Genomic DNA, 13,472 nt, shown 5'->3' with positions numbered 1-13,472 from the left:
CATAATGTTTTTATTTTTCAAAATGTGACGAATTTAATGAAAATAAATAGATAAAATTAAGTCGTTAAAACGCATAAATGACAAACTATTATGCTAGTGGCTCGGGATGGGGTCGGATCTGGATCCTTTTAAGATTTTTTTTTAATTCTTTTAGCTATATTTCATACTGATAATTCTCGTTCGGTGGGTAGGGGTGTCACTCAATGGAGTAGGTTGTTTCCTATAAAGATTAATGTCTTTATTTGGAGGGTTATGGTTGATTGTATTCTCACTCGTTGTAGTTTAGATATGAGAGATATTTATTTTGATTCTACTATGTATTCAGTTTGCAAAGACGAGATGGAGGATGTTGGTCATTTCAATTGCTCTTTGGCTCAAGATGTTTGGATTCGGGTTGTTGCTTGGGTGTACATCGATGTTAGAGTGTTTGATGGCGCGACTTATATAGCTTAGTGGTTAGATGCTTAGGTGCTCGGTTGAGCCATGTGATCTCGGATTTTGTTTCAAGTCAGTCATTTGGGTTTTTTGATAACATTGTGGATTATGCTTTTAATTGGTTCTCTTTTAGAAACACTAAGACCATAAAAATTGGATTGCTTGAAAGCATAATACATTTATGGCTTAATTTGTAGTGTTTTCTTTTTTGTCAGCGTCTAGCTAAACTTATGGTTTTAAATATAATTGTTGTAAGAAAATGAAAATATATAAAATATATTATTGTAGCAAAAAAATTACAAAAGACTTAAAGCGAAAACATTCAGAAATTTTGAGATACATAATATAATTACACTACATATACAAATATTTATGGTTTGCTGATATATAAACAACAGTATTAATTTTGAATTATATGATTTAATGGTTACCTTTAAAAAAATAACAAAATAGATTGTTATGTCAAAAAAAAATACCATTTTTCATAATAAAATCACAAAATAACTAATTTGTTTTTCAAATTAATTTTGAGGAGCTATTTTTTTTTTCTTCTAATACTCATTTCTTGGAAAATAATAGGGTAATTTTCATAAAAGTAACTAAGTTTTTAAGAAATTTAATTTTGGCACTGTGTTATATTTTGTATCAAATTGGACACTTCATTTTTCAATTTGTTACAATTATGACCACTAGATAACTAGGTTGTCTGCTAATGTGCATGCTTACATTGTGAAAAGAGAGCGGTATTTCTATTGGTTTGTATATGCATCTTCTTGGCAAGAGGCCTACTTTATACACAATATTACAAGGGGGGAGATATATATATATATATATATATATATATATATATATATATATATATATATAGAGAGAGAGAGAGAGAGAGAAGAAAACAATCATATAACAGGAAGAAAATAACTACAAGGAAATACAAAATACAAGAGAATCAATGTGAATCAAACCCATATTTATCTTTATAGGAAGCTCTCGACAACATGCCCCCTAAAGCTAGAGAATGGATGTCTATCATTATTAGCTTGCTAAGAGAGCTTTGAAAAACTCTCCCACATAAGGATTTAGTCAGCATGTCAGCAAGTTGGTTTTTTGAGGAAACAAGTAGGAGGCCATTTGTTTTCTTTTGTAGGTGATCTTTGATGAAGTGGCAATCAAGTTTAACATGCTTCGTTCTGTCACGTTGAACCGAGTTATTTGCTATTTTTACTGCAACTTTATTGTCACAGTATAGAACCATTGGGCCGCCTAGAACAATTCCAATTTCTCTAAAAAATTATTCAATCGACAACAGTTTACACACTTTGTGAACCATCCCTCTGTATTTAGTTTCAGCACTAGATCGAACAACCACTTTTTGTTTCTTACTTCTCCAGGTAACCAAATTTCACTCTACGAATGTGAAGTAACCTGATGTAGACTTCCCATCTGTTCTATCTCTGGACCGGCTTGCATCAGTATAACCACTTATTCCTTAACAATGATTTTTCTTGAACCATAGACCTTTTTCCTGGGGAGCCTTTTAGATATCGTAATATTCTAAGAACTGCATTCAAGTGATCTTCGCTTGGAGAATGCATGATCTGACTCACAACACTAACAACATAAGCAATTTCAGGTCAAGTATGAAAGAGATATATCAGTTTTCCCACTAATACCATTCCTTGTTTGCTGGTGTTTGGTATAGATACATATTTAGTTTGTGGTGCATTTCGATAGGGTATCCAACGAGTGACAGTCCAATTTCCCACTCTATGTTATTAGTTCTAGAACATATTTCGTTTGACACATAGAAATCCCTTATTTTGTTCGAGCTACCTCAATACCTAAAAAATATTTTAGGTATTCAATATCTTTAAATTCAAATTTTGCTTCAAGAATCTTTTGGAGGTTTGTTATTTCGTCTGAGTTGTTTCCTGTGACTACCATATCATCGACTTACACAATAAGGGCAATCACATTGTTACCTTTGTGTTTAACAAACAAAGTGTGGTCAACATCACTTTGTTTATAGCCATTCTTTTCATAAAAGTTAAGAATCTTCTGAACCATTCCCGAGGAGACTGTTTTAGGTCGTACAATGCCTTATTTAATCAAATTGTTTAAAGGCCAATTTTGATTAGCGCTAAAGATACGGGAATACGAATGGTGTTTATTTTTGCTACGGGGAAAAGGTGTCCCCACAATTAATCCCATATTTATGAGTGTATCCTTTCACCACGAATCTAGCTTTGTACATGTTTATCTTTCCTAGTATGTCAAGTTTGATGGAGTATATCCACCGGCATCCTACAATTTCTTTCCTTGGGGAAGAGTCACAAGATCCCAGGTTTGCTTCTTTTGCAAGGCCTTCATTTCTTCATTCATAGCACTCTTCTACTTTTTGACTTTTAATGCTTCTTGGACATTAGTTGGTATGGGAAAGGAAGCAAGTTGTCCTATTGCGAGAGCATGAGATTTGGACAACCGGTATGCATAGTTGTTGATAGGATATTTAGATTCCGTGTTGAGATCAGCTTGGTACTATTTTCTTGGAATCCCCATGTTCTGTCTCTTTAAATATCTAGGTTCATTTTCTTGTAACACAGAGGGGTTGTCGTCAGGTAAGGTGGAGTTTAGTGAGCCCATATCTTCGTGAGGTTCTTCGATATGAATTTCTTTGACAATCAAAGTGGATTCGTGAACATCGACTGAAGTCGTGGGGCCTGTTTCCTCAGTCGGTTCAGTAAATGGTTCGTCTTCAGATGATTTATTTGCTTGCTCGAAGTGGTCATGAGTGTTTTCTTCATAATCATAAGTGTTTATTGTTTTCTACCCATGAAGGGAGCACTCATGAACAACGAAAGGAATGTTTTCACAGAACACGACATCTCTGGTAATTTACGTTTTTTGTTTTTCAGGGTCATAACATCTATACCATTTTTGAAGGTATGCATAACTGGGGAACATGCATTTGACAACCCTAGGTTCTAATTTCCCTATATTTTGGTGTACATATGTTGTACAGCCAAATACCCTTGGTTCTAGATTTGGACAAGTAGGAGCGGATACGAGTTCATGGAGCTTTTGAAGTGGGGTTTAGAAGTCGATAACCCGAGACAGGGTTTTATTCATGAGGTAAGTTGTAGATTGAACTGATTCACCCTAATATTCTCGTGGAACATTCATGTCAAATAAGTAAGCACAGACAACTTCGAGTATATTTCTATTCCTGCATTCTGCAAGACCATTCTGTTGGGGTGTGTTAACATATGAAGTTTGATGTCGAATGGAGTTCATCTTCCAGAATTGTTGCATCTCATGATTACTATATTCACCCTCATTGTTAGTTTGAAGAACTTGAATATTAAATTTATATTGTGATTTCACCCTTAATAAATGTTACAAAGTACCAAGCACCATTTGGTGGTGCAATTTTGGTTGGACCCCATACATCTGAATGAATAGTAAAAAAAGGAACAAAGGTTTTATTATCACTAGGAGCATAATATTTTCGATGGTTTTTTACTAATTCACATATACCACACTTAAAATTAGAATCTTTTTCATATAAAAATAAATTTGGTTTTAATTTCCTAAGATAACTGAAAGATAAGTATCCTAGTCGTCTATACCATAACCAAGACAACTTGTTATTTCCTTCATTCACTTCAGCATTGAGAGCCACACATCGTTGTCCCTCCTCAAGATAGTATAGCTTTCCTCTTCTAATACCAAAGCCAAGAATCTGATGGGTCGTGATATCCTAGAACACACATTCATCAGGCCAAAAAGTTAGAAAGTAGTTCAAGGTCCTTTTAATCTAACTAACAGATAATAGACTTGAATAGAGAGATGGTACAACAAGGATAGTATCAAGATTCATAGACTGAGATACTTTTGATGTTCTTTCACATGTTACACAAGTTACTCCCCCATTAGCAGTAAGAATATCAGATTGTGTTTGGGAATTAGTTTAAGTAAGTTGAGATGGATCATTTGTCGTTGCACCTGTATAAATAATCTAAAACTTTTTTGTAGTGTGATCAGGAATTGACACACCAGAGGTGTTTTTTTACATGAGTTGCAATGGGAGTATAGGTTTGTTTTGTTTTTCTGGTAGCAGCCACACTAGCCTGTCCAATCTTCTTCCATGGTTTTTTTAGAAATCTCACCAGTCATGATATCTAATAATCTCATAAGACCGTTGTTTTGAGTGTCTTTCTTCACCACAATGAGTACATGTAAGGGTATTTCCCTTATTATTTGAGGTTTTTCCTTTTGTGGGATGAATTCGAGTGGTCTAATGAACCATGCCATCAGATCCAATATCCGGTTCTTCCATGGTGTGTCTTTGATTTTGGTTATTTTCGGACATATGCATAGCACGACTGAAGGTCAAAGGGTGGATATTTCCTTAGGATTTCACTTCGAGCTTGGTTGAACTCCGAATCAAGACTGTCCAAAAGTTACAATGTTTCCTTAGATTGGAGAAGTTAATCCCCAAATTAACCGCTCGATCTTCTTCTCTTATGATGTGATCATACCCGGGCACATAAGGGATAGTTCGTTGAACCTTGAGATGTAAGCCTCGATATCTGAGTTTTATATTGTGAGGTTCCATAACTTCTGCTCCAATTTTTGTATCTCCCCACGGGGATAGCATTCTACCATCAACATTTCCTTGAGCACCTCCCAGGGCATGACATTTGCCACGGGGAGTGTCTTAGCATGTACATGACCATTCCACCATGAGAGCGCTTGTCGATAAACGTACAAGCTGCGGATTTCACCTTGCATTTTTCAGGGCATCCACAGATCTCAAAAACCGAATCTATATTTTCCATCCATCGCTTTAAAGCTATTACACCTCCCGTTCCATTAAATGTTCGGGGTTTGGCATTTGAAAAGTCTTTGTAGGTGCATATTTTCATAGGACCTTGGTTTGTTCCTTGGTTTGAGCTTCCAGTCCCTTGACCATTACTGTCACCGTTGTTTCCGTTATGTGTATGTGCTAATGTTGCGGTGACCACAGCCGACACCACTGCTTGGAATGTAGCTGAGTCTACCTCCGGTGGAGGCGATGGTGGTGGTGTCGTGTTGTTTCCGTGATTTGGTCTTTGAGGCATCTTCTGTCATAAAACATAAAGATGGTGAGTATATAGTAGTTCTTGGTTTCAAATTCCTTTGGCATGTATCGATTTCCGTGGTTCGGTTGTGCATATAAATGAATTTATATAATTTCATGGAATAAGGAAAATAGAACACGTAGCAGATAACAACGTCATAAATAAAACATAGAACCATTTCATTAATGATAGATTTGTAGTACAATGCTTTAAAATTTTGCCTTGAAAGGCGTACAATATGTAGAGACATATTAACATATATGATCCGACAACATAACGACTTTATGAGTAGTATAGTCACTTAAACATAAAGTCGGTCACACATACTATAATACATAAAAGAACACCATAATAATAGTGGTGATGGGTGGAGTGGATCCTAGTCGCAGCGGGAGGTGTATGGTGGTGTTGCTTAGATGTCGAAATAACGCACCAAATGGTCAGCTAACTCAATCATCTCTCGAGTGATGTCGTCTCTCTCCTGCTCCACTCGAACTGCTCTCGCTATCGCTGCAAAAAGTTGTTTCCTGGGAATGGCAACTTCCTCCTCCAAGGAGCGCGTCCAGTCTGTGGGGTCCTCTCATGCTATGTGCAAATCTGATATCATCTCTAAAGGATGGGTTTCACTAGGGACTTCCCCAATGTCCCCTTCTTCTCTGGTATCCTCATTGGATCCCTCTTCCTCGTAGTATGTCTCAAGATACTCCTCAGGTCCTATTCCTGGATCTTCCTCATGAACCTTTTCAGGTTCCTCTTCCATCCACCCATGAGCCACCAAGGCCTGATAGTAAAGATCACCTTGCTGGAATTCGGCCATGAGGTCTGCGTGAGGTGTGAGAAGTGTGTAAGGGAAGTGTATGTAGATAGCATTTCCAAAATACTCCTATAGTTTATTAATCATTTATGTTTGAGTTCCTTAAAACTTTTTGGATACAAGGTTGGTAAGTTTCTAGATTCATTGCCCACCATGATCACTCCCAAACACATGTTGGTCGTATTTTGAATAAATATAGTTGATCAGGCTATATTTATCCCCAATACGACTACATAATTGTCCGGGTTTGACCACAATGTTCAATTCCTCTAAAAACTCTAATTGTTATTGTAATGGTGCACACATAGCTATGTATTTTAATTATTTTTTTAAGAGTAGTTTAGTCCCAATGTATTTCTAGTTGCATATCTTGTATGATTAGATATGTCAGTTCACGATAAACAATGCTCTGATACCAATCTGTCACACCCCCGAACCAGACAGCGGAAACGTCCAGGGGTTTGGTGTCTTCATCTTGTAATATCATCACAATGGATATAATAGAAACAAGGCAAGCATCATCATCACACGTACAATAATACAACAATACTGATTCTACATCATTGTAATTGTTAACAAGAGTTACATCCCAAAAATATAAATGTTTATAATAGCAATAAAATGCAACAAATTTCCACACATTCTTGATTCCTACCTGCTTAACGATTTCTTGAGAATACAAGTTATTTGAAAACGTCAACATATATAATGTTGGTGAGTTCATAAGCATGTTTGAATGAAAAGTTTTGTATCATATAGTAAACACCATAAAATCCGATATTTTCTGTAAAAATGGTTTGAAAGTTTTGTGTCCAATCTCGTGTTAAGGCATGTGTGTTTTTGTTTGAAAATGTATAAAGAGTATTTTAGAAAACTCTATATTTTCTATTGTAAGTAGAAGGTATTGTAAAATTGTATGTGTTCCCACAAAATCCGATATTTTATGTTTCTAAAAGTGTGGTGGCCTTAAAACCCTAAGACCGATTATTGGTGTATGTATGTTTTTGTATCATCAAAATGGTATATGAATTCCGTAAATTTTTAATGGAGTTATTCTCTATGTGAGTCGTCATAACCATACTTGATAATGATTGTGTAACATCCCAACTGTCAGGTATCATTATTATTCCATTTAGATTTCATGTTTTAAGGTCTACTCGACGAGTTGACGATGTGACTCGTCAAGTAGCAGTGGTTCAGGATGCGTCATTTAATGAGTGACTCGGCGAGTCGGCATGGGGACTCGATGAGTAGGAGCTGGCAGAGGAAACCCTAAATTTCAGGTTTTTGCACCCTATATATTGGACCATTAATGCCTTCCACTATCCTCTATCACCCCTTGAGAGCCGGTAACCCTAATTTCCGTGAGTGTGAGCTTGGAGAGTGTTTTGGAGCTTTGGGAAGTGATTTTTGTGAAGGAAACTTGTAGATCAACAGGCTAACATCAAGGGTTTTGTGTGGATCCAGAGTCTACTTCAGCTTGGGCACGTTTTGGAGGTAACAAGTTGTTACCTTGACCTCTTTTCTTCTAGAATCTTTCGTATGTGAAGATTAGGGCTTTCTTAGCTATTCATGAAGGGATTTTGGTATGGGTACTAGATCTGAAGTTGAAACTTCAGATCTGAATCTCTTTTGAGCCCTAAGCTCATAAAGTTCTTAATATGGTCATGAAGGAACCCTTGTTTATGACTAAAGTCCCATTTCTAGCTTAGATGTGGAATTTGAGTCATGCAAATATGTAAAGATAGCAACTTTACGTTGCTAATGCACTTTAGGGACCTAGATCTATTGATTGGAACAAATGGGTAGCTCAGAATCGCTTGGTCATGAGAGTATGCGTATGGACTCGGCGAGTCTGGGAGATGGCTCGGCGAGTAGGGTTGGGTTTTGTCCAAATTAGTCCCGCATGGACTCGGCGAGGTTTGGGAGATGACCCGGCGAGTCAGTTTGGATTTCCAAGCACTGGGTTGCGCATCGACTCGGCAAGTCTGCTAGAGACTCGGCGAGTCGAGTCGAGGAATTCTGGAATCAGGAGGGACTCGAGGCAGAGAGAGTTATATTCAACAAATAGGTCAACATGGAATGTTGACCATTGACCAAAGACTTGACTTGATTTTGGGATGTCTTGTTCCTCCCAAGGGCATTTTGATAATTTGAGTGATTATTGAGTGGACCACTTATGAGTACAACGAGGTGGTTAGAGTTATATCTAGAGGTGTGGACAGTATCATTCCGAGCTGCTAGCAAGGTGAGTTATCCTCACTATATAAATAGGGTCTAAGGCACCAAGTTCGACCCTTTTAGTTGTTATCTTGGTTATAGTATGTAACAACCCGAAGTTTTCCATCGTCGAAAACCCGTTCTACTCGTAAAAATTCGCCGTTTATCAATTCGTTCCGATTTCGTGTTGGGTTAAATTATTTAAAATTATATGTTTATTATAATCTAATGAGTATCCAAACCCCTTAGGAACTCATGAAATTAGCCCAAAATGTTTATTTCAGAAATTATAGAAACGTTCCCGCTGGGTTACGGAAACTTAATCGGGTGTGACCAAAAGCCCCGTTTAGTGCCGGTATCGGGTAGAATTCCACCGTGTCCAAGTTTTGGGAACTATTTAAACATGTTCAAGCTATCATTTGAAGCTTTTTCTCTCTCTCACAACTCTCTCTCTAACCTCTCTCCTAAATTCAAGTTTAAGGGTCCAAAATCTCAAATTTAAGGCTTCTAATCACCAAGGTACCTTCCCTAACTTGTTGTACAGCCTCATTAGCCTTCAAATCCGAATTTAAACTTTGATTTTGGACCTCAAACATGAGTTTACGGCCAAGGAGCATGCTTGGGCCGTAAACTCATGATAAGATGGTTTTTATGCCTTTAAACCCCTCCTAAACAATTTTGGGACTTAGATTCGACTATATGGCTTACCAATTCGGACTTAGAACACCCTAATCATAATTTTTGAAGAGTAAACATGAGTTTACTGCCCAAGAACAAGCTTGGGCCGTAAACTCCATATTATGGAGAGTAAACACATATTAAAGGGGTTTTTAAGCCCTTGAACCCTTCCAAAACACCAACAAGGCTTAGATACGACTTGTAGAATTATGGAATTGGCCTTGGAACACCTTGAACATAAAATTAGAGGAGTAAACTTGAGTTTACTGCCCAAGAACATGCTTGGGCCGTAAACTCATTGTTCTTGGAGAGTAAACTCCTCTAAATGTGTTAAAATGCCACTTTAACACACCTAAAGCCTTGGGATAAATTCTAGAAGTGTTTACAAACAAGTATTGGACCTAAAATCATATAAAAACACCCTTTTTAATGAGTTCACGGCCATGAGGGGGTTCATGGGCCGTAAACTCCAAAAACCATGCCAAAAGTCCCCTAAAAATCCATACAAGGCTTAGGAAAAATCATTAGAATCATGTGTGATTAATTTAGGACCAAAACTTTAAGAATTGGAAGTGAGGGGGGAGTTTACGGCCGTAAACTCCATGTTTAAAGTCGTAAACTCCAATAAATGGTCCCTATGTGTGATATAATCCATTCTAAAGCCAAAAACCCAAGTCTAGCAATTATTCCCGAGTGTTATGAAGCCATTTTGCACCCAAAATCAACCTCCATGAGTTCACGGTCGTGAACTCATATGGATGAGGTGTTTAGGGTAGTAAACTCCCTAAAAAGTCTACTCTTGAAGAGTAAACTCAATTCCTAAGTCCCATGCATCAATACACGTCCGTAGATGTCACCCGGGTCACTCCAAACACTTGTTTTGAAGTGTTTTCGCTCATTGGAGTGTAATATTATATCTAATTAGAGTTTATAAATCTAATTAAATATATTTGTATACCATTTCGTATTACATAGGAACCTCGTGTGTTATCAAACCTTGAATCGACACTTAGCATCCGGAACGTCGCGTTTCTCAACCGGTGAGTTCATACCCTTACCCTTTTTCAAATGTTTTTCACTGTTTTCAGGGGGGAATACAAGCAAAAGTACAAGGAAATCTTGTACTCCAACTTATTGTTTTCAGTTTAATTGATTTCATTCTGTATGTTCTAATATTAAAAACTGTGTTTATCAAATAGTTTGAATTACGAAGAAGCTTTCAGACTAGTCACAGATTTCATGACAAAATGCTACAATCTAAATTATATTTTATAATCTACGAATACGAATATGAAACTATAACTAGGAATAGAACAAATACGAAAGTACAATTGGAGACAGAACTAATATGAAACTATAACTAGGAACAGAACGAATATGAAACTATAATTAGGAATAAAACGAATAGGAATGCTAAAGTAATCATGCAAATACAAATACGAATACGAATATGAATAGTATTAGGAGTAGGATTAGGGATACGAATACGACTGCGAATACGAATACGAATACGAATACGCATATGAATACAAATAGTAATAGGAGTAGGATTAGGGAAACGAATACGACTGTGAATACGAATGTGAATACGAATACAAATACGAATACAAATATGAATAGTATTAGGAGTAGGATTAAGGATACGAATACGAATAGGAATACGAATATGAATACGAATAGTAATAGGAGTAGGATTAGGGAAACGAATATGACTGCGAATACAAATACGAATACGAATACGAATACGAATACGAATACGAATACGAATATGAATAGTGTTAGGAGTAGGATTATGGATAGGAATACGACTGCGAATACAAATACGAATACGAATACGAATAAGTATATGAATATGATTAAGAATAGGAATACGAATACGAAGACACGTATCTAGGTACACTCCAGTGTAACACCATTAGGATATCATAATACCTAGTTAATACAATAGGTACGAATGGAAATCAATCATTACATCGAAATTTTAGGAAAGTATGGGACTTTCCTGGGGAACGTTACATAACTAGAAAAGTGTAATAAACCATATAACTTTATATCTTTCACAATTGGTAATATACAATCAGGAAAGTATGAGACTTTTCTGGGATCATAGTTAAACATAACCAGAATCGTGTAACCTAACAATTAATCAAACATTACTTTTAAGAAAATATGGGATTTTCTTGGATAACAAACTTTTCGGTAAACCAAAGGAAACTTGTACATTTTCACAAAACAAACATCTTATGAACTCACCAGCTTTATGCTGATTTTCAAACTGCTTGTATTCTCAGGTCAACATTAGACAGGTACCCGATGATCACTTTTGGCAAAGACGGAGTGCATAGAAGACTCGTCTCATTTTGTTCATATATACTATGTATTACAAATGTACAACTTTACTTTTGAACAAATGTAAACTTTGATATGTAATGTAATGGTTGTTTACTTTGCTTACTATGTGCATTGGATTTGATACTCAACGTGGAGTCCGCCCCAGAAATGTTTCCGCCTTAGGTTTTCGGGGTGTGACATAGTATGCTACATGTGGTTATGATCTATTAGATTGGTATCAGGATAGGCAGTATGTTGTTATGCTCTTATGATCCATAGGATTGGTATGTTAGTGACCTGGTTAGGTTGGTGCTCTAGTTATGAGAGATTGTTATGATCGATAATATGTGAGATATTTATATCTGATATTTGTATATGCCATTATATGTTAGTCATGTGCACATGGTTATTTGCTTGATGTTTGGGTTGAGGCGGTCCTGCTTTGTGTTGAAGGACAACATACCCTACCAGCGGTCCGGATAGACTGTAGGTCCGTATGGCGGTCTAGTCATACCGAAGGCTTGGGATAGATCCAGATAGACTGTAGGCCTTGTAGGGCGGTCGAGTCAGGCCGAAGGACTAGTATGCATGTTGTTGATTATCTGTTATTGATATGGTATTATCGGTATGGAATTGGTATTTTGGGGATAGTTCACTAAGCTCTCGGGCTTACAGTTCAATTTTATTGTTTCAGGTACTTCCGGAGATCATGGCAAGGCGAAGGCTTAACAGTACCGCTCCTCATCCATATGATTATATTTTTGGGACACTCTGATGAATAATATTTGAAAACATTTTGTAAAACACTATTTGGTTTCATGGTTGAAAAAGTTTAAATTTGGCTTGAAATTTTTGGATGTTACAGATTGGTTCGCCTGTCTTGACGTTTTTCAGGTGCCGACTTGTTTAAGGTTTGTCACCCTAGACTGACCTAGTCTAACTGTAGCGAACTGCCATTGTTTACATCAAGTACAATATTTTAAGTTACATGACCAAAACGTTAAAAGTACGATGATAACAAAATACACTAAATTTTCCATTGTCTGCTGACCTTCCACTTATCGATTCCCTGAGAATATAAGTTATTTTGAAAACGTCAACATATATAATGTTGGTGAGTTAATAAGCATGTTTGAATAAATGTTTTTACATGGTTGGTAAAACACCAAAAAATCCGATATTTTCTGTAAAATGATTTTAATGTAATGTGATAATAACAGGTATTTATGCATGTGTGTATTCCGTTTTTTAGAATGTATATGAAATGCAGCCCAAAAAATTTTGTGTGTTCTGTTGTAAGTAAAAGTAATGTATAATTGTATTTATCCTAGAAAATCCGATATTTTCTGCTTATAAAAGTATCATAATCATAAAATCCCAAGACCAAGTATCGATGTATGTATGTTGTTAGTATCGTCAAGATTGGTATAAATATACTAGAATCTTTGATGGAGTTAGTCTCTAAGTGAGTCGTTACAACCATGCTTGATAATGACTAATTCGCCTGTCTTGGCGTTTTCAGGCGTCGGTTTTGATGTACGTAAGGTTTGTCGCCCTAGACTGGCCTAGTCTAGCTGTAGTGAACAACCAAGGTGTGGGGAGGTCACCCCGTATAGATCTATACACAAACTCTCGCTCTCCCTCCAGGAGACTCTGGTTATAACTACAAGCTACGATTAGACACTCAAATGTGTCAACCGATAAGTCTCACTAGATTCTCAACTTGTTGACGAGTAATGTATTGCACCCAGTATAATGCTTACGTGTATGTTCTAAGTTTTCAAATCCAAATGTATGTATATGAATTAAGATCCACTAAGCATGTGATTTTCAGTCCAAGCCCAATTAGCATTAATGCACCACTAAGGTCCATT

The sequence above is a fragment of the Lactuca saligna genome, chromosome 8, assembly GCF_052625555.1.
Source record: "Lactuca saligna cultivar CGN05327 chromosome 8, ASM5262555v1, whole genome shotgun sequence".
NCBI classification, from domain to species: domain Eukaryota; kingdom Viridiplantae; phylum Streptophyta; class Magnoliopsida; order Asterales; family Asteraceae; genus Lactuca; species Lactuca saligna.
This window is presented reverse-complemented; position numbering follows the sequence as displayed.